This window comes from Theropithecus gelada, chromosome 7a (genome assembly GCF_003255815.1).
Source record: "Theropithecus gelada isolate Dixy chromosome 7a, Tgel_1.0, whole genome shotgun sequence".
In the NCBI taxonomy this organism is placed as follows: domain Eukaryota; kingdom Metazoa; phylum Chordata; class Mammalia; order Primates; family Cercopithecidae; genus Theropithecus; species Theropithecus gelada.
The window spans coordinates 12,706,363-12,733,978 of NC_037674.1; positions in this window are offsets into that span (position 1 = coordinate 12,706,363).

Consider the following 27,616-nt stretch of genomic DNA (forward strand, 5'->3'; position numbering starts at 1 on the left):
AATAATGAGTTTGTTCAAGATTGTGGTCAGAATAACATGAGTTAATGTTCATGAAGCCCTATCTCAGACTCTGGCACAGAGAAGGTGTTCAACATATGGTAGACATTATTACAAAATAAGTATGACATTGTTATAAATGGGATGTGGGAACAGGCTTTAGAATACATGTACTTACTGGATCAGTCAATACTGTGGGTAGGATTTCTGGCCCTACTGACTGAGGTATAGGAAATGTCAAGCGAATGTCAGCCTCACAGGTCTGAAGAAGCAGCCCATTTCTCAACTCTAGCTTTAAGAGCACATTTACATTTTACACAGCACAGAGACTGATGGAAATCCCATCTCATTAGCATATATCTCTGACCACGTATTTTTTTGGGGGATAAGTATGTCCTTACGGTAAAGCTGTTGCAGCCAATAGGAGAAAAACAACCTTGGTTTTGCGAGAGCGAAAGTGCAGCTATGAATGTCCAACTACCACTTCCTTTGTTAGGGAAAGGCTTAGTATCGCTGCCTCCTGCTTTTTACATTGACCAGATAATGCTTCATATAAGTTATAGTTTGGCTGGATTCATTCAATTCATTCAAGGGGTTTATGTGTGATTATATGTATTCAGTATTTCTTAAATAGCTCTTAGCTTATTCATCTTTTCTTTTCCTTCCTTTTATTTTCTCCACACTAGGAATTCCTTTGGGTCTCTAAGAGAACGTTGACTTATTGGATCATCTTTTGGACTCCTCCTTATAATGTATTAACTCTTGCTGAATTAATTGACTCTCTTTTAAATCAGCTGATAAAGAGAATGTCTTCAGTTTTTCTTTTTCTTTTCCCTTTTTTCTTTTTGAGAAGTGTATTCAATTTACACTTAAAACATATTTCACAGCTCTGGCGTCATCACGTACTTTAAAAGTCTCTGTGGCCTTTTCAGACCTTTATTCCCTTCAAGGCTTTTACAATGAAAGGAGACTTCCAACCATGTCCAGCAAGTCATACCAGACAGCATTACGTAGTGGAAATCGGTGACATTTACAGAAAAGGAATATTAGGAGGACATTCGTGGGCTTATTTGTTAAGATTAATGGGTTAGGATTATTAAAGATCTAGTTTTTCATATGTATACATGTGGGTATGTAAAGATGGGGGTTGTGGATGGAGGAGAGAGGCAGGATTTAAGAAGACAAAGGCCTAAGGCAATTTACATTAGGGTTTACAATGGTTTTGCTGCAAGCATGCAGAACTAACTGGGTTTAGATTAAGGCAGTCTAATTAGTGTCATGTCAAACTGGCAGTGATCATAAGACAAGAGAGAGGTCACTCTTGTCATCTTCTTGGTCTTTTGCCCTTAAATATAGAGCTGCATAAAGTACAATCTCCCTCTTGTTAATGGAAGCAGAATATGTATAATCTGCACATGAAATGAAAAGAAAATGTGTAAGGAAATTTCTTTTTCCCATTTCCTCGTCAGGAGCTGTGAATTTTAGTGCGAATTAAAGTAAGGCTAATTCTGCAGTCATCTTCTGACCTGTCAGGGTAGCTGTCACCCTCACGTCTCTCAATGCAGGTCTTTAGCTTCTTCTTGCTGAGTGCAGCCTTTGCCGACTGACAGAAAAATACCGACCATGACAAGAAAAAAGAACATAATGTCCTTTTCACCCATCACTACTCAAAATTGCTCAATCTTTACTGACATATTATTATACATTGTTTCTCTGAAAAAGCACTTGCTTTCTTTTTTATATAAAAAGTACAAAACTTTCAAGAGACAAGAAACTGTTCTTTTAAAGCCTGTAATTATTTTAAATTGTCTATTAATATGCAATATGTTGCCCTTTAATATGAATAAGGTGTAGTGAGGCGCTTGAGTCATTAATAGGGCGCCCACTCATGCTTCTGTAGTTGAGGATCTGTTGCTTCTTTTATTACGGACCCAAAGGCGCCATGGTGGGATCGGCTGCTGTGTTTTGAGACCAATGTCCCAAGCTTGGAAAAATCTTTAAAAATGTATTGAAGACTAGATGAAAAACCACCCAGTTACTAATAAATGAAGTCAATAAAGAGGGTTGGAAGTAAAATTTGAAGATCTTCCTCCATCTTTTATTTTTCCCCTTTTATGGAAAAAAGGGAGCACCCCATTTTAAGATCCATTATTGGCATCTGTGAAACGCACAATAAAATATTACTTACAGTGAGAAGAAAATTAAAGCATCAAGGGGTATGTGGACATATTGGAAGAGAACGTCAACATACACGGTGGCAATGAGTTCACCAAATGTAGATTTTAAAACATCAGTGTGCAGTCTCATCCTCCATTAATGAAAACAACCCTTTATTCCACCTCGTGTTGCCAGTGCCTCAAACAGTGGGGTGAGTTTGGACTTACTATATCTAGGTGCAGCGGAGGTGGGTTTAAGTTGAGGCTTCTATTGTAGTTGCTAATTCTCTTTCCTGTGATGAGTCTGGATTCTCAATAATCCTAGACAATTACTTTAGGTCTTAGTAGGTTCTTGTTTCGAGAACAATATAGAGATCAAGTACTCACTATACATAATTAGCCAATAGACACAGGAAACACTTAGAAACAGTAGTGTTTATTTCAAGAGGCATAATCTGAGGTATAACAATGCATTTTGCAGTGGGTAGTCATTTTCCTAATTTGTAATATTTTTTGGATTATCATCATGATTATTTTGATTATTTTTAACTGAGGGAAGTATGTGTTATTTCATCACATGACATTTCTTTGAAAAATCTTTCTTGTCTGGATGTGGACCTTAATGCATTATGCAAAACCCAGGGATTTAGATTTTTGACATTGCATACACTCACAATATATTCTAAGTGGAGACATTATATGCTAACTTCTTGTGAAATCCTGTAGCAGCTGCTTGGTTAATATAATATGTTGAAAAATATTTATGTAGTTTTGTTTTCTTTTCTGTCAACCCTGGTATCTTATGAAAATTTTTTTCAAATGGCCAGTAGCTAAAATAGTGACTTTAGTTTGACTTAATATTATGCCACATTGACAGATGAAAACTCCTTCTAAAAATGTCATTTGAGTGCTCGACTAATTTGCATTTAGCTCGAAAGCTTTTAGTGCTTTGCACATTCACATTATAAACATTTGGGTGAACATTAATACCCCAGCTAAACAAAAATGCTATTCACTCCAACCATTTCTTCCACTACATAAAAACTATAAATGATTCTCCTACCAAAAAAAAAAAAAAAAGAATGCAACCCGAAAATCAATTATAGTAACTATTTAGAAATGTAAAGGAAAGGCAGTAAAAAAGTGACAAAAAATCTTTAATTGTAGGGAAAATGTGCATCTTTTTTTCCCCCAACATGTGAATAAAATGCATTTCCTTTAACAATCACAGTTACAATAGATCCATGCATCTCACAGGAAAAAATTGACAATTTGATTATGACTTGTACTTTTTGCCGGGGCCATGAAAGTGGTTTATGTTTGAAATGTATCAGCTGGAAAGTACTTATTACTCATAAACGCTCTGCTATTTCACTTTCTGCAAAGTGAGCTGTTAACAGATACAATTTGAGCAGAATAGCCAGAGGAGGCCTTTTGATATGCAGAGGAGCTGACCCGCGTGCTGAGCCTTTAATTGGGTTTTTAATTTTCCAGGCCATCTGACAATATCAAACATGATCCCAGTGCTTGAAATGTTGATTGGAGGCTAAGAAGGATGTACTACAACATGGCATTATGGAGAGAAAGAGGAAAGAACGCAGGTAGAGAGGAAGACACTAAGAGGCAAATCATCTGCCTTGGGATTTTTGCTGGTTTTAGAGAATATTTCCAAACAGTTTAGCATTTCATTTTCAATGATGAACATCTGATTATTTTGTAGTTACAGTGAAGATGTTTGAAAATCTTTCTAAATCATACACCTTAAGCTACTTAGCTAAACAGATCTGCTCAAGTGAGTTAGAACTGGAAAAAAAAGCATCTTGCAATTTAACATGTTTTCTTAGGCAAACCTACGAAAGAAAGAAAGTAAGGTTGTTGAGACAATATTTGATTAATTTGCAGTTATTTAACCTTTTCTTTGAAAAGCCCCTGAATTACAATTCTTGTTTTCCAATTATAAGTTTCTCTTTTTGATAAAAATGCGTATGTTAAAATGGTCATTTTATTCAAGGTCAAGTAGGTGCTCATTTATAGCCATCAAAACGCTTTAAAAAGAGAAGCATATGATTTATTTTGGCTTTGGACAGATTATTCAGTAAACACTTTTTTATTTGCTCATTTGTAAGGAGAAAGCAAAGAATAAAATCTAATTTATTATTTTATTAGAAGTCGGTATCAGAGTGATGCAGGACTGTGAATTTAAGAAATCTGTAAATCTCTTTAATAAAGGCCTGGGGAATTATTAGCAAGGACAAATGTAAAATGCTTGACAGTTACATTTCTAAAAGAAAAACACAATAATCTCATTAAAGAAATTACTGACAGCGGCTCACGGATGTTAATGGTTGAAGTAACAAAGGACACACAATATCAGAAAGCAGATTATCTTCTTCCTCTTTTAGAATTTTACCATCGATCTAACTTATTGAGCACATCGAAATAACAAATTTCAGTTTTTCGCTCAAGAATTCTCTTTCTCAGTAACAATAGGTAATTCAGAATACAAAATATTTTTATACAATGGCCACTAGAATTTAAGCAGAAAGAACTGCTAAACTCATTAAAGGAAGAGGTTTGTATAAAAATGATACTGAATTATGCAACATAACAAACATAAGAAAGATTGCCCTGAAAGCAAATAATATTTACATTATGGGACAAATACAGATATAGATATAATTATACATGCATTTATATATATATATATTTGTCTTGAAGGCTATTTAGAAAATCATTTAGACATATGTGGTAAATTTATAGCCTCAAGAACTAGAATTTTCTTTTTTCTTTTTTATGCTCACTTCCTCTTATTATCTTTAACAAGGAATGAGTGAATTATTCACTTAAATGAAGGTCAAAATCAGTCCAATAAGCAAGGAAAATGTTGTGCTTTAATGAAAAAATAGCAGTTGTGAAATATTACCTATATTATCTCTGAAACAATCTTACTTACTAACAGAGTAAGTGATCGGGTTCTATTTAGGTCTGTCTAGTGCTTTCTGAGATATTTTGTGCAATATAGCAAATTATGCTCTGTAACCTGCTGTATTACATTATGCGGGATACTACTCATATGGATCTAAATTAAGAAAGATGGTGTGTACACTTAATTCTTTAATCTTTCACCTGAGCCTCTTAAATGTTTCAGAGTGCTGAAAGCTGCACACTTCTCTAAGATGTAGTAAATATTCAATTATGTCCATTTTGTACTTGAGAAAATGAAGGCACTTAGAGATCAGAATAATGTTTTCAAATGTGTTAATACAGCTAAGGAATCTTAAATCCTGGGCAGAGAGTCACTGGGCATACTACCTGACAAAGACCTCAACAGTAAGTATCTGAATCCCAGCACACTGTGGGAATTTAGACAAGCCACTGATTGACATTCTTTCTGAATTCTGCTACATCTAAATTCAAGATCAAATTGTTTGAATTTGAGGCACAACTTCTCTGATGGGCGAGAATATGGAGAAACTTTGGAATGCCTTTTCAGGTATAGGAAGTGATATCTTATGCCTTAATGTTGTGTTGACTTAAAACATAAATGTGCAGATAAAAATTCCACTCCATACCATAAGTTGAGAGGTGTCTAAGAGAGTTGTCAAACCATACAGTTAATTTTGCCTAGAATCCCTACTTTGCCAAAGTAAAATTTTACTTGAAAGTCTTTATGATTTATAAGTTAAATTTTTTTGTGTAATTTGAAAAACAGGATTTTAATTTTTCATATTTTTACCTGCATTCTAAAAAGAATTGATTACAGTCTTTAATTATTTAACCTTTGGGTTGTTGGTACAATAAAAGAGAGGTAAAGTGCCAAGCCAGAAAAAAAAAGAAAAAGGGAAATTCTATCCTTGGCATACGAAGCTGTCTAAATAGCTTATATATTATGTTTAGGAAAAAGTTTTCTTAGAAACATTTTTATATGGGTCTTGTTCCTAATTTTAAATACTTTTAATGTACCAAAGTTCCTTGCAAACAACCAGAATGGATTTATATAGCCGTTACTGATACATTGAACCGATTTAAGGGTTTGTAAATTTATTTTCTGGGGACCTGAGCCAAAAGAACGCTTACAGGGTCTAACAAGAATCATTCTGTAGCAGAAACCACTCCATAGACACAACTCTTCAATCTCCAGGAGAACTAAAATAAACTTAAGTAAATGTAGCTATTCTCACCCCTGGCTACCTGCAAATGAGAATATAGGAAAGACTTACCTTCTCCCCAGAACCTTTCTGGTTGGGTTAGAAAAGGGCAAAAGATCCAGGATGACATGAACAACAGTTAGTTTCTCCACACTGCCCAGAAAAGAAGAGGTCACATTATGGAGCACCAACTATATGCTTTTATGTATGTTGCCTCCTGTGATTTTTTTAAGTAGACTTTAGTTTTTAGTTTTAGATTCACAGAAAAATTAAAAAAATAGAATGGAACGTTTCCATATACCCTGAATCCAGTTCCTCTGATTGTTAACATCTTATATTAATATGGTACATTTGTTACAATTATTAAACCAACATCAACATATTGTTATTATCTAAAGTCCCTACTTACTCATTTTCTCCCCAATGCCCATTTTCTATTCCAGGATCTTATCCACATTACATTTAGTACCACATTACATTTAGTTGTCATTTTTCCTTTGGTGTCTCTTGGCTGTGACAGTATCTCAGTCTTTCCTTGTTGATGACTGTAACAATTTTGAGATGTATTGGTCAGGCATTTTGTAGAATGTCCCTCTCCTGGAATTTTTCTGCTGTTTTTCTCATATTAGACTTGGGTGCCTCATTTGATTTCAGTTACAATCCTATCGGGTTGATATTTTGCAAATGAAGAAACTGAAGTGAACAGAATTGAAGTAAATTAACCGTGGCTACACAGCTAGTGAGAAATCTGTGGTGCCAAGCTTGAGTGTGCTTAGCTACACTGCACTGGCGTTATAGCTATTATACTCTTATGTTTAAATATGCCCTATATTTGTTTATTTCATTTATTTCTATGGGACTTACTTTGTTTTCCCATATGAGAGGTGTCTACAATTGCTTATTTTGCCAAAGGAAAAAAAATAAACAGATAAATAAAATCTCATGGGAATACAAATTCAGTGTGAGGTTTAAATAAAGAAAAACAGTCGGGTTCACATTTTTTTCTTGGAAGTTAACATAGTTCACAGCCTTCAGCAGACTCCACTGCAGTGTTTTTTCAGGATCAAATTAAAATAGCGTAACTATCTATTTCCCTTTCTTCTGCATCTGATTCCAGGGTAGACGAAACCTCAGGGCCAAACTTTATAGATCAAGTGCTATTTCAGAAGCCAAACTGCTCCCTTAGGCATCCTGGTTTACTTAGAGTACTTAGATGGCCAAAGGTCAGCTTCTGGGAGGTTAAAACAAACCAACCTAGATGTGTGGTGGTGGGAAAATTTGCTTCATATTGGGTACTACTTTTGCCACCTCTCCTGCTCCTGCCTTCAAGTGTCCAGATATGTAACTATTGATCAGACAATGAGTTATGAATGGAGATTAAAAAACATGAAATAAAACTCATCCTCCAAAAGACCTTTTGTAGGTCACTGCTTTTGTGTAGAAATAGTATCGGGGACATGATCTACCCATGGAAACACAACTGGTAGCTACACATGACAACAGAGCTACCTGAAGGGACTTAGCTTGGGAGCTTTTAAAATTCACAGAGACCCAGGTTCCACTCTAAGCCAATTCAATTAGTCTGCAGGACTGTGGCCTTAACCTAAGTATTTCTGTATTGAGAACCACTGACCTATATCCATCGAAAAAGATTCCAAATCATCTTTTATCAAGAGGCATTTAACTAATTGAGGACATGCCAGTTTCTATGTATATGGGAATGAATAATACAAACATGCCTGCTGTCAAGAAGAGAATAGTCTAGTAGGAGTGGGGAATAGAATAGTAATCAAACCACAGTCTAACGGGGAAGTAATGAAGGCAGCTACAATATGCCAAGGGAACATTCTTTAGTGAGTATTCTGCAAAACATCAGGGAAGCAAATATAGTTAGTTGAACCAATGGTATCATTTTGCTGTAAAACATGAGGAAAGGTATATGGCCCCTCTGAGCCTCGTTGTTTTTTTTTTTTAAAGACTAATCTACATTATATCTAAGGTATTTGTTGGAAAATGTTACTGGGTGCTGTTTAACAATGATTTTTGGAGTACTATCAGACACATGGTTAGTTTTCAAGTTGAGCAAAGTTTGGTACCTATGTAATTAACCGACCAACATTCCAGATAAGCAAAACATTCATACATACAGAAACAAACAAATTGGTCATTTTTCCCAGTAACTATTGCTGTGAATTAAAACAACATTTTGCTCACGAATCTACAATTTGGACAAGGACTGGCATAACAGTTTGTCTCTGCTCTACTCGTTATCGGCTAGGAAATGGGGGCTGGAAGCTGAGACTATCTCAAGCCCATTCATTCATATGTTGATGTAGGTACTGAAACAGCTGGAAGGCTACAGCAGCCTAGGACTCCTCGGGTATCTCCCTCTATGTCTAAGTAGCTGCTCCAGAATGGAGGCCCAGAGTTCAAAGTAGCTACCTGTCCCAAGAAGGTCAGGGATAGCTATGTCACCTTTTCTTACCCAGACTTGGAAGTCAGGCAATGTTATTTCCACTGACAAACTCCCACCCTGGCATCTGGGTTCCTGACTGGCTGATGGAGCTCCTGATTTGACAAAGAGGCTTGGCTCCTTTGAGTGACCTAGAGCACAACGAGTGTATTAGTCCATTTTCATACTGCTGTGAAGAATACCAGAGACTGGGTAATTTATAAAGAAAAAGAGGTTTAATGAACTCACAGTTCCACATGGCTAGGGAGGCCTCACAATCACGGTGGAAAGTGCAGGAGGAGTGAAGACACGTCTTACGAGGTGGCAGGCAAGATACCGTGTGCTGGGGAATTGCCCTTATAAAACCATCAGATCTCATGAGACTTACTATCACAAGAACAGCACGGGAAAACTCGCCCCCATGATTCAATTACCTCCCACTGGGTCCCCCCCACAACACATGGGAATTACGGGAGTTGCAGTTCAAGATGAGATTTGGGTGGGGACACAGACAAACCATATCATGGGGGAACCTGTCCATTGGTTTGGAATTATGTCCTTCATAAAGACTGAGGCAAGCAAGTGCTGTGAAATAACATCTTTGTCTCTTGGTGTGTGGTATATATGTGTGTGTATATATATATATTTTTTCTTTTTTGAGAATAAAACTTTATTTAAAAAAATAGTTAAAATGGAGTCACTGAAGCCAATCTCTACTAAAGGGAAGAGAAATTATAATTCACCTTATTGTGGGAGGAGTCAAAATACTGGCATACCATAACCGCCACTAAAGAGCAGAACTTTCTATATGGTAACATTTACCTTGAATACGGGTTTCTTTCGACCCTTTAGCTTTATACAATCAATGCTTATAGAAGGTGCAGAAGTCAGCCAATACATAATTAACATTAAGGCCTGTTCAAAGACATAATAGCTGCTTCCCTCTGATGGTAATTTCTGAAAAAGTTACAAGCCAGTGAAGTAAAACTAATAACAAGATTTACACACTATATGCATTACCATGTGGCCACTAGCAAACTTCACACTTTTTTTTTTTTTTTAATCTCATTCAATCCTTCTAGCAAGTCTATAAGGTAGGTACTGGTCTTGTATTATCCCCATGTTGGAGGCTCAAAAAGGTGAAGAAATTTTCCCAGGGTCGAAAAGCTAAGAAAAGGCAGATTAGAGATTTTCACCAATTTGTTCTCACTCCAGAGACCAACGCCGTAATAGCCATACTAACTCAGAAAGTTCATAGTTGCCCACATATTCTGGATGATAAACTTGTCCATATCATTTCTAAGACTTCTTCCTTCCAAGGAACTTTGAAGTTATGCTAACTCCTATGCTCTCTTATCAAATTTTGTTCCTGTATTTTTAATGTGACCCAATTTATACTCACATTTGACTTTCCAGCTTAAACATTATTAAAATATCACTAGAGATCTCTCTATAAGAACCAACAAATATAGGCAATCACGGATTCTGTGTCTTCTGAGTGTAGGAAACCAAAGAACCTTGTTGTCTGCTGTGCAGGATTCATATTTGTACCCTGAGTGGACACTGAAAAATCTGTAAAGAATATATGAAACTTGGTCTGAAATGAGTATGTTCCCCTTTAAGTACATTCTTTTGTCTCCTCTGCATGGTGCTTTGAAAATCAAAAATGTCTGAATCATTTAACATCTCATTTTTGCATATCCCTATTTTGCTTGATCAAAGTAGATGTGATGTAAGCAATGAAGAGGGAAAACCTTTCCGGGAACTGCACTCCCCTCTACTCCCCTGCTCCCAACATATGATTAATCATGTTAGCAATCGAATGTATTTCCATTCAGGACTGCTGCAGTCTCCATGCAGGGGAAGGAACTGGGTGTTTCCAGAGACTCCCATTGTGAGGCAGAGGCAGCGGCAGTGCTGTGTGCTCAACTGCCCAATTAGGTCGTGGGACAGCCTAGGGAATGAAGAAATAAGGGTGTCAGGTGACCTGGAGATCAGGTAATCAGTCTGAAGCAAGGGGAATGGGAGATAGTTGAATAAAAGGGGCAAAAAGATGGGTGGAGGGAGAAGAGTTTTACAAATAAAAACCACTTGAATAATGTAACACATAAGAACCCAGGTCTTCTTTCTATGTCTTTATACAGAGCTGGATGACTTTTAGGTAAAAAAAACCCAATTAATTCAGAAATATATCGTGAGGGTTCTTGCTATTTCATTTTAAAGACTGGGAATAAAATGGGTTAGATATCTTTTTTACCTACTATACTTTCCCTGTATCCTAGAATCAAATAATTAATGATTATTAATGATAAATAAGCTCCATAATTCATTTAGCAAGCTATATGGAGTCCTTAAAGTATAAGGTTCTGGGGACATGAAGATGATGACAACTTAGCTTTCAGCTTCGGGGAGAGACAGACAAATATAGAAATGTTAGCACAACGTGATGAATGCTGTAATAGATGCACCAACAATATTAGGCAAGACAGATGCACACCGACACTGTTGGAGAAGGCTGTTCAGAGGTGAACCGGATTGCAAAGGATACAGCAGGTGTCTTCTAGAAGAAAAATATTCCAAGATGGAAGGATCAATGTGTAGTTCAGGGTTTGCGGAACTAAAAGTGTGTGGCATGGGAGATAGGCTGGTACAAGTGTCCAGATTAAGAACTTTGCATTCTGTGTCTTGGTGTGTCAGTCATAATATTCCCTAGTTCTCATTGTTTATAATAACTCATTAGACACACAGCATAAATCTAAAATTTATCTTTGCAATGTCTTAGTTTTCTCATCTGCAAAATGGGGATGATCATTTTAATTTTCAGTCCCACTGCCAATGCCTAATTCAAAATCTCATTACTGCCTACCTATTCTATTGTAATGATCTCCAGACTTGCTCCCCGAACTTCAAGCTTTTACTTTATTTAAAGAACTCTCATGTCATTACCAGATTAAAAACAGAAACAGAACAAATAATTAAAAAAAAATACATTATCACCTATCTTCAGTACCTCTCCATTTCCCAAAGAATAAAGTCCAAACTTTCTAAAAAGGTAGATAAGACTTTCCACTAACTATTCCAATCTTATTTTAACTTATTTTATAATGTCAATTTTTATTTTAGATTCGGGGGTACATATGTAGGTTTCTTTATACTGGCATATCATTACATGATGCTGAGGTTTAGGATACAAATGATCCCATCACCCAGGTAGTGAGCATAGTGTCCAACCTTTGCCTCCTTTCAACCCTTGTCTCCCTTCTTTTCTCCCTGCTCTAGTTGTCCCGTGTCTATTGCCATCATTGTGTCCATAAGTATACAATGTTTAGCTCCCACTTATAAGTGAGAACATGTGGTGTTTGATTTTCTGGTCCTGCATTAATTTGCTTAGGGCAATGGCCTGCAGCTGCATCCATATTGCTGCGAAGGACATGATTTTGTTCTCTTTTATGGCTGCACAGTATTACATGGTACATATGTACCATATTTTCTTTATCCAATCCACCACTGATGGGCACCACTGATTCCAAGTCTTTGCTATTGTGAATACTGCTGCAATGAACATATGAGTGCATGTCTTTTTGGTAGAACGATTTATTTCTTTTTGGATATATACCCAGTAATGGAATTGCTGAGTCAAATGGTAGTTCTGTTTTAAGTTCCTTGAGAAATCTGCACATTGCTTTCCACAGTGGCTCAACTAATTGTATAAGTCTTCCCTTCTCGCTGAAGCCTCGCCAACATCTGTTGTTTTTTGACTTTTAATGGTAGCCATTCTGACTGGTGTGAGACGGTATCTTACTGTGGTTTTGATTTGCCTTTCTCTGATGTTAATGACATTGAGCTTTTCCTCATATGTTATTGGCTGCTTCTGTGCCTTCTTTTGAGAAATGTTTGCTTATGTCTTTTGCCTACTTTTTAATGGGGTTATTTGTCTTTCTTTTTGCTTGCTGAATTAAGCTCCTTATAGATTTTGGATATCAGACTTTCGTCAGATGCATAGTTTGCAAATATTTTCTCCCATTCTGTAGGTTGTCCGTTTACTTTGTTGATAATTTCTTTTGCTGTGCAGTGGTTCTTTAGTTTAATTGGGTCCCACTTGTCAATTTTTGTTTTTCCAACCTTATTTTATTTTATATTCAAATACATCCCACACTCCTGCTTTGCTGGGCTTTCTGATTTATTATATTCTTTGGCTGATATGGTCCTTCCATGTTGGATATCTCTTCTCTGACAACATCTCCTTACTTAGTTCTCAAGGCCCAGCAAAATGCTTCTTCTTACAATCAGAAATGATATCTCCAGGCTCTGAATCATTAAGGGGCCATCATATGATCAAAAGACCTCAGCTTTCAGTCTGCTATTGTCAGTTGGGAAATTTTAGGAGGACACTTACTTCTCTAAACCCCCATTTTCTAATTCACAAATAGGTAAAATAATGGGAAAAATGTGTACTTCAGAGGGTAATTGCATAATTGAGAGAAAACAGGAAAAAAAACTTTTGTAAACTCTGCAAGTATATGTTAATGTGAGTGACAGTGTGGAGCTTTCCAAAGCAAAATGAGAAATAAAATGACTACGAGCAGAGTTGGCATATGGCCCACAAGGTCACCTATCCATTGTGTGATTATGAACAACTTCCTAAATCAAACTTTAATGAGTGTTTATCTGTAGAACTGGGGATAACATGAACAATCTCTGCATCATGGCATTGTGAGGTGGTTCAATGAGATGACATACGTGAAAGCAATCTGAAAAGTATAGTAGTCTGTGGCTATGCAAATATTGATTATTACTATTTGTTTCTTAAATCACCATGACCACTCTCTATCCTATTAGAGTTATTGATGTACATGTCTTATAACACATAGGAAATTGTACAAAATTTTAGGATGAGATTTTAATCATGTTTATTCCCCCAAGGAATAAGTAAGTGAAACTCCTAAGATCAGTGTCTTTCTTATCAAAGCAACACGGCTTGTGTTTTATGGCAGAGCAGTCTGTGCTTGCAGGTCAGGGCTGTGTTCTATAATCACAGATACCTTCTCTGCCTGGGCGTTGCTACCTACGGGGTAGTGTGGGTGAAAGACTCACTTATCTCTTACATATATTTTAGTCTCAAACATCTGAATCATTAGAGGAAAATTCCTTTGCCGTGGCTCATCCCTATCAGTGGAGTTCTTCTTCAGATTTTTATAATCACAATTTCCCACGTTGCTATAGTTGCAACCCTCATCTTCATGCAATGTTCCCTCTCCAGTATCTAACTCAGCAATGCACCAGTATTTCCTTTAACATTATAACATACTGGAAAAATTCAATTTTCACATCTGTCTGGTGGACTTTGACTGATACGTTGCTCTCTATGTCGATATGACTGGGAATTCCATGCATGTAAAACTGAATAGCGCAGAATGAAAACCAAATGTTAAACTTTAGCTGTAACACACGGAGCTTCTTTTTCTATTACACGATTATTTTCAGAAGCTATTTCTATCACTCAACACTTATTTTATTTTTGCATGAACTACATGAGCCCTTATTACTTACAAGGCTGTGCTTCTGAGTCATCCTGGATTGATTAATGTTATATACTGAATGGACAATTGGTTTTAGTTTTTTTCCTCATTAAATGTTGCCCATTTCTAAGACTCACAAATTAATGGCAAGCCTAGCATTGGAATCTAATCTAAATACCCCTTTTTAGTTTGAAAAATAAGAAATATGTAAGTGTCAAGAAAAACTATAATGTGTTTGCACAAAACTGGTGTCATTATAACTAATAACCTTAAAAAGTCTGTTGGTGATTTATGTTGCAGAAGTTGTAATAAGTGCTGGGGGCAGTAATTTTGCTTCTCGTGTCCCAGCAGAAGTGAGGTACCTGGGAACAGATATTTACAAGTGGATAAACTTTTGGTGATTTTTTTTAACAAGGCAAATCAATTGCTTTTTAACTTTTAAGTGATTATTACTGTTTAACATTATAGTGATTTGCAAACTACTAAAACAAGACTTTCTCCTATTCGACAATATCCACTCAACAGGATGTACTGAATTGTAAATATTTTGAGCACAGGCTTCAAACGTGGGCAAAATCAGGGCAGGAGTAGGACAGGGAGAAATTAACATGGGCTGAGCACTTCTTATAATACACCTATTATAATACATGTGCCAAGGGATTCTCTCACATTATTTCATTTATCTTCTGAATAACCCTGTGAGGCAGACTGGATTCTTCCACTTTACAGATGAATACATGGAGACTCAGATTTTAGACTTGTCAGACTCCAAAGCCCAAGCTCTTTCTACTTCACGAAATGGATGGAGCCCATGAATTTTTCCCCACACAAGTTTGAATCAAAGACAACTCTCACCATAAAAGAAACTTTGTGCAGTTTTGACAATGTTTCCAACCTTGACCACACATAATAGCTTGAATTTGATGAAACCAAGATCTCTCTAATAACACTGTAATATACAGACACAGTATGTTAGGTGAAAATATTAGCCCATTGCCCTGATTTCTAAAATCATTGGATTAATAGTCATTATTCCCAAGAAAAATTGTATTTCCTTTATCACCAAATGCAGACTGACAAATTACATAAAGTGGGTATTAAATGGAAGCTTGTGGCCTAGGGAGTGCAAAGAGGATGGGATTAGAAATAGAAGCTGGATACGGGAGGTAAGGGGTGGAAGGTGCAAGAAGGACAAACCACTACAAATAGAAAAGTTCAGGAGGAATCTTGATTGTTACTTTCACCAGCTTTTTACAGATGAAGATACTAAGGACAGAGTTTTGCAGCTGACTCAGTTTTCACTGGACTGCAGGGTTGGGTTTGGAATTCAGACTCCCATCCTTGGGAAAGAAAGCCCACATTTGTTGGTTTGTACTATCTTGCAATGTAATGTTAGCAGAAAGTTCTCGTTGTACAGTGTCTGTGGGTTTAAGGCCTGAATAGATCTTTCGGATTTGAAGTTATTGTGATGAGGATAGCCCTAGATTAAATTAGTCTGATCCTGTATGGAGAGTCAGATTTCTGTGGGCACTGAAAATGACACTACTATTACTACTGCTACTAATACTACTATTACCATTTCTTGTAGGTAATATATAGTTCATTGAAATTTACAAAGTGTTTTCTTACCCATTTGATCTTTATAATAGCCTTCTGTAGAATTATACCAGAAGGTAACATCCATGAAATGACCATGAAATAATGTTTTAGTACTAATAAAATTTCAAGTTGATGTCCTTGCTTCTCAATTCTTGATATCTTTTCCAGCATTTAACAATTAAGTCACAATTTTCTTATCCACAGAATGAAGACACTAATATCTTCCCTGTTCATCTTTAGAACCATTGATGAAATCAAATGAAATGCTATTGAAACACCATTTAAAAAATCCTCAGGAAACTGCAAATTTGTATTTTGTTACTATTGTCGGGATGCACTCATTTCACAAAAGCTCCCTGAAGGAAGATAGGTACATCTTGTCTGTCTAGAGAGGGAGCAAAATACAGTGAATGGAACAGAGACTCTGGAGATAGGCTGCATCAGTTTGATTACTAGCTCTATCAGCTACTGGCTGTGTGGTGTTGGGCAAGTCACCTAACCTCGCTGTGTTTTAGTTTCCTCGTTGGCAAATCAGAGATTATAGAATTCATGTAGGATTCATGAATTCATGTAAGGATTAAATGTGTTAATATACATAAAACACTTGGAATAGTCTTTGGCACATACTGAGTGCTGTATAAGTATTGGGTCTTTCTATCAGCTATTATTGTCTTCAGTATGGTCTGGTACCTTGTAGATGATCAATATATTTTGCTGACTATATAAATAAAGTAATAAATATAGAGCAGGTAGGCTAGCTGACATTCCAGAATTATAGAGAAGAGACAAAAACTGTAGAAACAATTTGCCTCACCGTTTAGTAAAATAATGATGCTTATAGTGATGACTTTGAGACATCCAGAAAAGTTAAAAATAAGCTCAGAAGCCTGCGAGCCAGATAGATAAATGCAAGATTTTCCACTATGATTTCGATATCAGTTACAAAGTACTCTTGCAAGTATGACAATAAATCAGTGATGTACATTATAATATATAGAGAAGAAGACCTAATATATAGAGAAGACCTATAGAGAGAGAAGACGACCTAATACTCAGGGATGTTCATTGGCCTGAGGTCACTTGGTATTGCGTAGATGCGGGAATCCAGATTTTCGGAATCAGGTGCGTTTCCCACCACCTTTGGCTCCTTTCAAAGCTGAGCCTTTACCTGTCAGAAAACCAATACTGTGAAACCACATCACGAAAACATTTCCACCTTTTTTTTTTCACTGTTCAGACTTCTCCTTGTCCTTCTAACCAAGAGAAAAAATGGTGGAAAGTGGGAGTGGAGAAGAGAACAAGCATTCAGTGAGCACCTTATCAGGATCAGGCACCTCCTATGAGATCTGGAATCCTGTAGATGGAGTAAATCAGCTAGGGCTGAGTGAGTTAGCCAAGACTGCACGGCTAGCAGATGACAGAGAAGAATCTACAGCACAGTATGACTTCAAAGCCCGGTTCTTTCTGCCTCATAGGGGAACTGCTTCCTGCAGCCTATCCCTACAGCGAGAGCTACTCTGAGCTCTTTGTGAAGCAGCTTTGCACTCACAGAACAGCCCTTGGAGAAACCTCCTGATATTCTGTGACGACTGATCTTTGAGCAAAGCAGGAAACCTTTGCCAGGATGGTGCCAGACCTGACATTTTATGCCTCAGTATAGCATTTCTCAAAATCTGAAGTGTGAGCTACAGATTCTTCTTATTAAATTTTTAATAGTTGCATATTTATTTTAGTGTTTTAAAAATATGAATAGTTTTATAATCAAAAGAAAGAATAATTTCCCCTGTAAAGAATTTGTTAAGTAAAACATGTGTTGGTTGTTTTAAAGAAAAACACGATGTAAATAAAATATAGGTGGTATGTGGACATGGCAAAAATCATGGGAGGAAATTATGACACAAAACCAATTATACTGAAGGATAGCTACAGTTATCAAAACATAGAAAAATCCAATTATGATATAGTTATATATGTGCTTCTTTAAGACACTACATAACTAGTTCTAGAGGCAGGCCTAATAATGATTGCAATTTTGAAGTCGTGATAAGCATAGATGCTATGTTGAGATTCCTGCAGTGACTGTGGTGTGGTATGAAAGTCTCCGTGTTTTCTCTTGGTTCCAAAGTCTCAGGTACTGTGAATACCACTGTGCTTTATTGCCTCCCTTTATAATTGAAAGAAATAATAGATCTCAGTTAGAAGCTGGTGAAATTAAGATATAATACTTCCCCTTTCAATGTTCTTTGAATTAAGAACCTCTGGTTAGGTGTCCAAATGAACTGGGTTTAAATCTCACTGCTAGCACGTAATAGCTGTGTTACCTTAGCAAGTAATTCTGGCTCTCTAAGTCCCTGAAGAGGAATAATGACAAGGGGAATTTACAGAGTTCATGGGTATGTAGTGCCGAAATTATGCACATAAAGTACTTGGCACGGTGTTAGAATTCACTAAATGTTGTAAGTTTGCTCCTAGTGCTTCAGTGATGGGGATGGGTGAGCATTCAGCCAGCAGAGGCTGCATTCTAGGAACAACCCAGCCCTCAGAGACCTTTTCATTTCCTTACTTTTCCCCAAAGGGCTCAGATAAAATATTTCATTGTTCTAGAGGAAACTCATGATCCCACTAAATGGGCTTGTGTTTATTTACACTTGCCCTTTGTAAAAACCAAATAATTCAGTTAAGGTGTGTATGTGGAAGAGGGAATGAAAATATGGGTATCAAACATACCTAGTGATTTTGGGGTACACAAGAATGAGGAAAATGATGTACGCAGAGACACTGACTGAAGCAGTAAGCATTAGAAAGTGATGAAATTAAAAAGGAGAATAGAATGTACAAAGGTATTTTGTTAGTAGAGAAGGTATCAGTATTTTCTCTTTCTAATGTACTACTCTACTGTTCTATTGTTCTAGTTTGGATCGATTCTATGAAATAGTTTCCTATTATGGGTTAGAGAGATGCAAACTCCCTCATGATCTGCTCCACTTTAATGCTTTTAAAGTGAGTGAGTTTAATATTAAAAATGAAAAATGTGCAGGCAGATTTTATCTAATGGGAATTTGTCCACTTTGCTTCTTGGTGAAAACCCTGCATCAGGAATGAGATTTGGGAAGAGTTGAGATAAAAGAGTTTGAAAATTGTTATTGATGAGATGTGATACTTATTGTTAAGTAGAAACCATGAAAGATCATTCCCAGTTCAGCTGAATGGGAAGTTAACAGTCACATTGCTCTTGTAATGGGGCTGATATGCAAGTCTTCGGAGAGGATGATACATGTGAAGAGAAGTCCATGGAGAGGACATTATGATATCAAGACAATGACAAAACAAATTTCAATGCAAATCTATAGAGACCATATTACAATGTCAAGGCGATGGCAAAATGTAAGTCTGGAGAGACCATTTTACAATGTCAAGACAGTGGTAAAACAATGTCGCTGAAAGATTCTTGAGACCACATTGCCATGTTAAACGACAATGTCAAAACATTATCATTGCAAATCTTTAGAGATCATGTACCTCTTTTAAGATGATAGCAAAACAATGGAATTTGAAATAGCAAACAATGGAACAAAGGAATTTTATGTAAGTTCCCATTACTATCAAGAAATGATGGTAAAAATGTAGAGGTAAGTCAAAAGGTTGTTAAGGAAACATAAACAATGACAAGCACTAAGAATGTGCAGTACATGCAGTTAGGATTTGACTTCATTCTTGCTTTGAAGAGAGTCAAGGCTCTCATGTAGAGATGTAGAAATAAGGTTGGAAAGCAAGTATAGCCAAAAGCTGATGGGAAGTCAGGGGTGAGAGAGACTGAGGTACAAGATGGGAAGTCAGGGGTGAAAGAGACTGAGGTACAAAGGACACACAAGCAGTTGATTTATAAAATTTGAATCACACTCCTCTTCCCTAAACAACTGATTTTTTGTTTTAATTATTCACATGAGTCATTCTCATGACGTGAACTTCACAAAACCTTGGTTTCTGAATACTGCATTGCCAGAGACCTTATTTGTGATGTAACGTCCATTGTCCGCTGTTTAAACTTATATTCAGCTAATAGTTATTACTAAGTGTCAATCATTGTGCTAGGCACTTAGTTTCCTCACGGGCAAAAGGACTTTTCTTCTTTCCTACAAAGCTGGGAGGAGTAAAGAAACTATGGATACAAAGGTGCTGTTAGCAAACAGGGGTGTGGAAAGGGGGCTTTCTAATTGCAATCCCACTGTCCTCTTACTTATAGAATTTGAGCATGCTGCCTCACTGAGCTATATTCAAGCTTCTTTATATAAAACAGTGAGAATACATGTGGTCACTATCACTTATCTTACAGGAAACTAGATTGGAAATCCAAGGCTGTGCACCTTGAACAAGTATCATGGCTTCTCTGAGATCATTCATCTGTTTAATGAAAGAAGTCACTGTGGTCTCACAGGAGGCCCTCCCTTAATTCTAAGTTTGGTTTTCAGAATTAACTAAAATGTTTATGGTATACATGAACAATTAACTGTGAAAGCCATTGTCATAACCACAAATCCAAAATAGGTAACATTGTTCTTTATAGTATTTCATCTATGTTAAGATTTTTAGACATGAATTTTTTATAGACTTTTAAGTAATAGCTATATTTATCATATAAATGAATACATATTCAGACCATAAGTGTATATATGTATAAATTATACATATATATAGATCCGTGTGTGTGTATATATACGCGTGTTTTATTATTTTTGTTCTCTGTTAAAAAAAATCTCTGATAGTTCTATCATTATGAATTCTAGGGGTCCACAATCTTCCTGAAAAATCAGTTTGCTTCTGCTTTCTCATGTTGGCTTTTTTTTCCGTGTGTGTATGTGTGTGTGCATGTGTACCTTATGGATTATAAACTTAAGATTATCTTTAGCAAAGTAGACCTATGGTCTTTTGCTTGTGGGGAAGAAGGCCCATTTCTCCTGAGATACTTTTTGCTTTTGTCAGTTATTAATGCCAATGATTTTATCAATGGCCTTTCTAGAGCCTCACAGCTTGTAGGATATCAGCTCTGATTCCCTATACTACGTAGGCTCAAGTCGTCATCCACTGTTCCTATATGAACGTTAAAACCCAAACCACTGGCTTGTTGTGCCTGGCGTTATTCTCTCTTGGTTCTCCTCCTGTCATTTTTGTCTTTTTTTCTCCCCTCTCAATCTCCTTCATAAGATTATTCTTCCTCAGTCTGTTCTATAATTATTGGCTTTCCCCCAAGTTTACAATGTTCAGTATTTATCTGATTATATACCACTCCATACACCCTAATCCCTCAGAAACATATCATCATTTCCTGTTAGGATGAACTCTTTACCCAACTCCACGCTTCCACACCTTTACTCTGTTCTTCATACTAAAGCTGCAATTTAACTGAGATAGAAACTTGGCAACACTAGTTTTAAAATTCTTTGATAGTCCTTCCTTGTTCACCACACACACACACACATACACACACACACTTAGACCCCTTTTTATAGCATGTTAACCCCTTTGGATCAGTCTTCTGCAGACCCCTTTCAGTCTCATCTAACTCTCCTATGCTTAGTTCTAGCTTTCTAGACATTGTGAATTGCTTGTTGGTCTTGCTCTTTTTTTTAGCTTGCTTTGCTTCTGTATTCACTGCTCCTTCTGTTTGGTGTTTAGTATAACAAATATGCTCCATCTATTATTACAGGATTTTAGATGGTTACATTTACCTTGTTTCTATTCTTTGTCTTCTTTTACTAATAGATATGATGCATTCAAACTTAAAAAAAATCTATGATACATGAGTGTATAAGAAATTAGACTTCCTAGCTCACAGAGGCATGTGCCCCAGAAAGTTATATGGTTACTATAAACCACAGCTCTGACCTCTTCTATGCACATTATTTGTCCTTTTCTCCAATAATCTTTCCTAGCATATCTAGTTGTTACATTATTTTAGAAGTAAGGTCCATGATTGAAAGGATTGGGATTATAGCATCAGTGACGCAAGTGCCTCAATAATCATTGATTTACCAGTGCATTCTAGAGAATGTAACATACCTCTACATGAAGCACATGCATTTGGAAATATGCTTCTAAAATAATAAAAATCGACAACTCTTAGGCTGCTGACAACACTCCCACTTCCAGGAATAAAAGTATTATTTTGACCTTCCTCAAGGCAGTAAGGACCCCAATTTCGTATCCCAGGTTTATTGGCTCTCCTTTCCTCAGTTTACTCATCTGCAAAATGGGGATAATAAAGGTCCTTATCTCTTGCACTATTTGGTGATTAAATGAATTAATGCCTAACAGTGCTTAGGACAATGCCTGGTAACTGCGTAAAAATTCAGTAAAGATGAACTCATTATTGCTATTTTTCCCATCTTTTTCTCATTTTATCAGAGAAGATTTTAAAGAAAAAAATCAATATTTTAAGTAAGAGATAATGTACATATTATGTTTTGGATTTCTCTTACATTCATGGTCAATTTGGAAAATAGGATCTCCTATTAGTCATGTATTCTTTGGTATAATTTAAATACATTGTTTATTTTTTCTGATTTGTGATAATTATGAAATGAAAATCGTGTTCCTTAGTTAAAGCCATTCAATTATCAGCAACCACGGCAGGAAGATCTGGAAAGTAGAAGGCCTCTTAGACAAAGCAAGAAAATGTTTTGCCATTATTGTGTAAGGTCACTATGGCGACCACAACCCAAGTTGTTTTCTACCCACCCTTAACTGCTGGGAAAATTTGATATTATTACTTACTTCCTATAACTTTATATTTCTTATACAGTGATAAACGATTTAAGAAAAAACGTATAAGATTCTGTTATTTTTCTCCCTTATCTAAGGCTATATTTTTCTTTAACATCTTGGGAATATATAAAATACTAAGTAACATAAATTTAATGAATATTATTCATTAAATAAATGATTGAACTTGTCTTCAATATCAACTGAATATCTTGAAGCCTCAAAACTCCTTGGAGACAAACAATGGTTCGAGAAGTAAAAACTCTAATTTGTTTCTTTTTCTAAATAATTTTGTTTGCAAGTTCGGAATTCCTTGTCTACATGTTATGATAACAATTGAAGCATGAAACTGAGGATTTTTCCCTTGAAGAAGCCCAGTACTTTGCTTGAAAAGCAATCTACTTCCTTAAAGTATCTTCTTGCTTCCTACTGTTGATTATAATAGAAATCAAGAGATAAATTAATCCAAGTAACGATTTAGTCAAAATATTAAGTTATTCTTAAATAACCAAACAGTAAAATTAAAAAGTGATGGAATGATTTTCTACAGTTCACTTAAACAGTAGCACAGACATTTTTAGTTATGTCTTTCAGAAGTACAGTTCACCTGTAATCCCAGCACTTTGCGAGGCCAAGACGAGCGGATCACGAGGTCAGGAGATCGAGACCATCCTGGCTAACATGGTGAAACCCCGTCTCTACTAAAGAAAACACAAAAAACTAGCCAGGCAAGGTGGCGGGCGCCTGTAGTCCCAGCTACTCGGGAGGCTGAGGCAGGAGAATGGCGTAAACCCAGGAGGCGGAGCTTGCAGTGAGCTGAGATCCGGCCACTGCACTCAAGCCTGGGCAACAGAGCGGGACTCCATCTCAAAAAAAAAAAAAAAAAAAAAAAGAAGTAAAATTCATTTTCCTCTGCCACCCTCATGTTCTCCATTTCAAGGGTCTAATTCTAGGAGCTATTTTACTTTTGTATTTTTTTCCTACCCATTTGACATCTTTGGTATTTAGGTTTCTTTCTTCTTCAACTTTTTTTTTTTAAATAATTTTAAATTTATACAAAAGTCACAAAAGAGTACAGAATGTTCTCATATACCTTTTTGTCCAGCATCCGCTAATCATCCTACCTAATGATAGTACCAGTATCAAAACAAGAACTTCATATGGTACAATTTTATTAATTAAACTAGAGACCTAATTTGAATTTTACTAATTGAGCCACTAATGTTCTTTTCCAAATTCAGGATCCAATCCAGAATTTCACACTGCATTTAGTCATCCTGTCTCCCTAGTTCTGTCTAGTCTTAGTCTTTCCTTGAAAATTATATTATAAAATGTCTCTCAAGTTGGGTTTGTCTGCTGTTATCTCCTAATTAAATTCAGTTTATACACTTTTTGGCAAAAACAAAACAAAACAAAAACTTACCCCAAATGCCATCCTTATCAATGCATTATATCAGGGGTTCTTGATGTTGATATGTCTCATTAGTGATGATGCCAACCTTAAAAAGTTTTTTTATTTCAATAGCTTTTGGGGTACAAGTAGGTTTTGGTTACATGGATGAATTGTATAGTGCTAAAGTCTGAGATATTACTGTACCTACTGTACCCATTGTATTGATCCATTTTCACACTACTATAAAGAACTACCCAAGATTGAGTGATTCATGAAGAAAAGAGGCTTAATTGACCGACAGTTCTGTAGACTTAACAGGAAGCATGACTGGGGGCCTCAGGAAACTTACAATCATGGCAGAAAGTGAAGGGGAAGCAAGGACCTTCTTCACATGGTGGCAGCAGAGAAAGAGAGAGTGAGGGGGGAAGTGCCACACAATTTTAAACCATCAGATCTCGTGAGAAATCACTCGCTATTATGAGAACAGCCAGGGGGGATATTTGCCCCTGTGATCCAATCACCTCCTACCAGGTCCCTCCCCAACATTGGGAATTACAATTTAACATGAGATTTGGGTGGGGACACAGAGCTAAAATGTATCATTCCACCCCTGGTTCCTCCCAAATCTCAATTCCCTCTCACATTTCAAAACACAATCATGCTTTCCCAATAGTCCTTCAAAGTCTTAACTCATTCCAGAATTAACCCAAAAGTCCAAGTCCATAGTCTCATCTGAGACAAGGCAAGTCTCTTTCACCTATGAGTCTGTAAAATAAAAAACTAGTTATTATTTCCAAGATACAATGAGGGTAAAGGCATTGGGTAAGTGATCCTGTTCCCAATGGGAGAAATTGGCCAAAATAAAGGGGCTACAGGTCCCATGCTAGTCAAAAACCCAGCAGGGCAGCCATTAAATCTTAAAGCTCCAAAATAATCTCCTTTGACTCCCTGTCTCACAACCAGAGCACGCCGATGCAAGGGGTAGGCTCCTAAGGCCTTGGGCAGCTGTGCCTTTATGGCTCTAGAGGGCACAGCCCCTGCAGCTGCTTTCACAGGCTGACATTGAGTGCCTATAGCCTTTCTATGCACACAGTGCAAGCTGTTGGTGGATCTACCATCCTGGGGTCTGGAGGACAGTGGCCCTTTTCTCACAGCTCCACCATGCAATGTCCCAGTGGGGACTCCGTGTGGGGGTTCCAAACCCACACTTCAACTCCACACTATGCTAATAAGAAGTTCTCCCTGAGGGCTCTGCCTGTGCAGTGGACTTCTGCCTGGACATCCAGGTATTTCCATATATCCTCTGAAATTTAGGCTGAGGTTCCCAAACCTGAACTCTTGTCTTCTGTGCACCCATAGGCACAATACCACCCTTCAGAAGGTAAAAGCCACCAAGGCTTGGGGTTTGCACCCTCTGAAGACATAACCTGAAATGTACGTTGGCCTCTTTTAGCCATGGCTGCGGCTGGAGCAGCTGGGATGCAAGGCACCATGTTCCAAGGCTGCATAGAGCAGCGGAGTCCTGGGTCCAACCCACAAAACCATTTTTCCTTGCTAGACATTCACCCCTGGAATGGGAGGGGCTGCTGTGAAGGTCTCTGAAATGCCCTGGAGACATTTTCCCCATTGTCTTGGCTATTAACATTCAGCTTCTTGTTACTTATGCAAATTTCTGCAGCTGGCTTCAATTTCTCTCCAGAAAACGGGCTTATCTATTCCAACACACAGTTAGGCTGCAAATTTTCCAAACTTTTACTTTCTGCTTCCCTTTTAAATATAAGTTCAAATTTCAGCCCACCTCTTTGTTCACGAATGAATGTATGCTTTTAGAAACAGCAAAGTCACATCTTGAATGCTTTGCTGCTTATTCATTTCTTCTGCCAGATACTCCAAATCATCTCTCTCAAGTTCAAAATTTCACAAATCTCTAGAGTGTAGGAAAAATACTGCCAGCCTCTTTTCTAGAGCATAGCAAGGGTGACCTACTTCAGTTCCTAATAAGTTCCTCATCTCCATCTGAGATCACCTCAGCCTAGACTTCACTGTCCATATCCCTATCAGCATTTTGGTCAAAACAATTCAACAAGTATCTAGGAAGTTCCAAACTTTCCCACATCTTCCTGTCTTCTGAGCCCTCCAAACTGTTCCAACCTCTGCCCATTACCCAGTTCCAAAGTTGCTTCCACATTTTGGGGTATCTTTATAGCAATGCTCCATTTTCCTGATACCAATTTTCTGTATTAGTCTGTTTTCACATTGCTAAAAGAACTACCTGAGACTAGGTAATTTATGAATAAAAGAGGTTTAATTGACTCACACAGGAAGCATTACTGGAAGGCCTCAGGGAACTTACAATCATGGCGGAAGGCAAAGGGGCAGCTAGGACCTTCTTCACATGGTGGCAGGAAAGACAGAGAATGAGGAGGGAAGTGCCACACACTTTTAAACCATCAAATCTCATGAGAGCTCAATCACTATCATGAGAACAGCATGGGAGAAATCTGCCCCCATAATCCAATCACCTCCAACTAGCTCCCTCTCCCAACATTGGGAATTAGAATTCCACATGAGATTTGACTGGGGACACAGAGCCAAACCATATCACCCATCATCAAAACATCACTAAAGTATGATACATCATATGCAATATGTAATTTTTTATCCCTTACCCCCATTCCCATCCTCTCCCGAGTCTCCATAGTCCATTATATCATTCTGTATGCCTTTGCATACCCACAGCTTAGCTCCCACTTTATAAGCGGGAATACAGGGTATTAGGCTTTCTATTCCTGAGTTACTTCACTTAAAATAATGGTTTCCAGCTCCATCCAAGTTGCTGCAAAAGACATTATTTAATTCTTTTTTATGGCTATGTGGTATGCCATAATGTATATATACCTCATGTCTTTATCCACTCATTAGTTGGTGGGCACATAGCTTGGTTCCATATCCTTGCAATTGTTAATTGTGCTCCAATAGATATACACATGCAGGTATCTTTTTTACATAATGACTTATTCTCCTTTGGGTCAATACCACTAGTGGAACTGCTAGATCAAATGGTAGATCTGTTTATAGTTCTTTCAGAAATCTCCATACTATTTTTCATAGAGGTTGTACTAATTTACATTACCACCAGAAGTGTACAAGCATTACCTTTTCACCATAACCACACCAACATCTGTTGTTTTTTGACTTTTTAATAATGGTTACGCTTGCAGGAGTAAGGTGGCATTTCACTGTGGTTTTAATTTGCATTTCCCTGATGATTAGTGACGTTGAGTATTCTTTTCATAAGTTTTTTGGCCATTTGTCTATCTTTCTTTTTGAGAAATGTCTGTTCATCTCAACTGCTCACTTTTTGATGGGATTATTTATCTTTTTCCTGCTTATTTGAGTTCCTTGTAGATTTCAGATGTTAGTCCTTTGTCAGATGCATAATTTGCATATATTTTCTCCTATTCTATGTGTTGTCTGCTTTCTCTGCTGATTATTTATTTGGCCATACAGAAGGTTGTTAATTCAATTAGGTACTATTTATTTATTTTTGTTTTTGTTGCATTTTCTTTTGGGGTCTTAGTCATGAATTCTTT